The sequence below is a fragment of the Haemaphysalis longicornis genome, unplaced genomic scaffold (genome assembly GCF_048455015.1).
Source record: "Haemaphysalis longicornis isolate Haplotype H1 unplaced genomic scaffold, Haemaphysalis longicornis Haplotype H1 scaffold_6, whole genome shotgun sequence".
NCBI lineage: Eukaryota > Metazoa > Arthropoda > Arachnida > Ixodida > Ixodidae > Haemaphysalis > Haemaphysalis longicornis.
The window spans coordinates 54,588,729-54,591,471 of record NW_027526407.1 but is presented as its reverse complement, the minus strand read 5'-3'; the positions used below and the strand labels follow the sequence as shown (position 1 = coordinate 54,591,471).

General features: G+C 54.0%; 1 long non-coding RNA gene across 1 annotated transcript; it reads left to right on the top strand.

The window, feature by feature from the left end:
* Positions 1-893: 893 nt before the first annotated feature.
* Positions 894-2,322, top strand: LOC144142711 (uncharacterized). The gene is made up of 2 exons (XR_013317037.1): positions 894-1,193; positions 1,442-2,322. It is a non-coding gene; the product is annotated as an uncharacterized LOC144142711 (long non-coding RNA).
* Positions 2,323-2,743: the final 421 nt, after the last annotated feature.

Below are 2,743 nucleotides of genomic sequence, written 5' to 3'. Positions count from 1 at the left end.
TGGTGAGGTCATGAGCAATCCGAACGTGGTAACCCTGAAGGGGAAGAAACTCGGTTGCAGCAAACGGTTCTTCTGTGAAAAATATACCAAAGAAAACCAACCTAACACGAAGGCCCGTTGTAATGCGTTGCACTCACAAGAGAAGCAGCAACTACAAGCAGTACGCACCCGCGGCTCCAACTTCGGCATGGAGCTCTGGAGTAGGAACACCCATATAGCTCAGGAAATATTGTTCAGGCTAGAGCCTTAGCTCTCTATGTTCTAAGTTCGCGATGTGTGGTCCAAAAAATATGAGCATCATCCGGGAAAGGAAAACGGCATCGCGGAGGTGGGCTCTGAGAAAGGGCGATGGACTGTTGAACGTTCTGAATGCGCCTAGTATACGTCATTGCTTGTGCTGTGTGCTTCATTCCACATCGCTATGAGTGACGACCGAGAAAGTGCGCCACGGCGGAAGAGGGTAGAACAGCTCAATACGGTCGTCGTAACTGCCAGTGGGGGAAGCGCTTGTGGGGGAAGTTGCGACAGTGGCCCGACAAGAGCAAAATGTGAGTTCAACAGAACGTTCAACAGCCGATCCACAGGAGGTACGAGTACAGGCATTGGCCTTTGCAATATTAGTAAGCTCTAAGCCTGCCCCATAACACTTCCGCCAAGTGACCTCGTCCGAAATATTATGGCTGTGTCTAGAGTTCTGTCCAACGGTACTATAATCACTCTACTATATCGACGTCTACCGACGTTTTGTAAAAAAAATGCCGCGCCTGGCACTACGTCGCCCTACCTAACGTAAAGCAAGGTAACGTATTCTCAACTATCATAAAATGACCTATCGAACAGAAAGCTGTGGTGTAGTGGCGCCCTCTAGTGGAGCGCCCGCTCACTGTGGGCGCTTGGTTGTGTTAATTGTAACTAGATGTCGTTGCTGTGGTCGCACGTGACGGGTCACGTGCGTATGCGTCTAGGTGTCGTCTTGTCGAACAATAAACGTTCTCTTTGGGCTCTGGTCTTGGTGCGAGCAGGCCGCACTCTTTCTTCTTGGGCTTGTGGGTGGGCCCGGCGGCCGGCCTTCGCTCCCGTCGCTGCCGAGGCCGCTCGCCGTCGCCCACGACACAACATCTTTTTGGCGACGAGGATGGGATGCTTTTCTTCTGCTGCGACGACATCGTCGACGGGTCCGGCAGAATGAAAACGTGAGTGCGTTTGACCTCGCTCGAGTGTGACTGTCCGGCGCGTCTGGCGTCGCGAGGCCTAGCGTTCTTTGTGCTGACGCTTGTCGAACCGTCGTTTAGGCCTCGCCCTACTTCGTTCTTCTGCTTCTGCTCCTGCATCTCTCTCCTTCCTGCTTGGCAGCATGGGCCTCTTCGATAACCTGCCCGTTTTCCTCGAATTGCCGGGGCCGCCTCCGATTCCGTGGCATAACTGGAAAAAATTGTTTCAGGCCCATCTCGAGGCGGCTGGCGGCAGCGACTGGAATGACGGACGACGCGCGTCGGCGCTCGTCAGTGTTTTGGGTAGGGAGGGGCAACGAAGGTATTTTGCTGAGGCGGAGCAGGACGAAGCAAGGAGGGACGCCGCCAGTAACGTGACCGACGCTCATGTAACCAGCCCTATCGTGACCGACTCCGCGACCGACTGTAGTGTGACCGCATCCTCGGCTCCGGCCATTTCGAAATTCGACCAACTTTTGGAGCAGCTGGACCGGCTCTTCGCTGCGTCCACAAATACGCTTGTTGAACGACATGAGTTCACAAGCCGTCGTCAATTTCGGGGGGAAAGTTTTTTAGAATACGTGACCGCTCTAAAGGAGAAAGCCGTACGTTGCAAGTTCGGGCTGACGTACGCGGAGCGCGTCCGAGATCAAATCATACATGGAACGTCTAACCCCCAGGTTAGAGAAAAGCTGCTCGCACATGGCGAAAAGTTGTCTTTGGAGAAAGCTGAAGAGATTGGTCGGAGTTTTGAATCTTTGTCGTTGGCGAACCAAGCCTTCGGTTCGCATCATCAAGTACAAGCAGTAGGTCGACGAGGAGAAGGTGGCGTCGCGGAAGATGACAGTCGGGGAAGCCGCCGCGCTCAAGATGGCGGCGTGGAGAATCAAGATGGCTTGGGCCGCCGGGGAGGCCGGCGCGCTCAAGATGGCGGCACAGGAATTCAAGATGGCCTGGCCAGCCGGGGAGGCCGTGACGTCATTCCACCGGGTTCGGGAAGGCAAGATGGTGGCCTCCAAGATGGACGTTTCCATCCGCAGTCAGCTGTAGAGTTCCGCGGTACAGTTCAGCAGAAGTTTGCAGACAAGCTTCAGTTGTGCGAACGATGCGGAAATAAATGGCATAATTCAGCATTTCAAAATTGCCCAGCCCGAAATCGGCGCTGCAACTCTTGTAATAAGTGGGGACATTTCGCATCGATGTGCCGTAAGCCGGCACCAGTGCATCGAGTTTCTTCGAAGGAAGCTACGGGATCCGCTTCGACACCGGAACCTGTAGAGCATCCAGCATCCACGGAGATCAACGCACCCGCAAGATCTTCCGTCTTAACAGTCAGCACTTCTTCTAGAAAGGACTTAGTCGTCCAAGCTGAAGTCAGCGTCAACAATCCTCCAAGAAAGGACTTAGTCGTTCAAGCCGAAGTCAGCGGAGTGACCATGCAACTCTTAGTCGATACCGGAGCATCCGTGTCGTTGATGACTGTCGAAGATTTCAAGCGTCACTTCAGTAAACAGCATGCGCTGTCCAAGGCT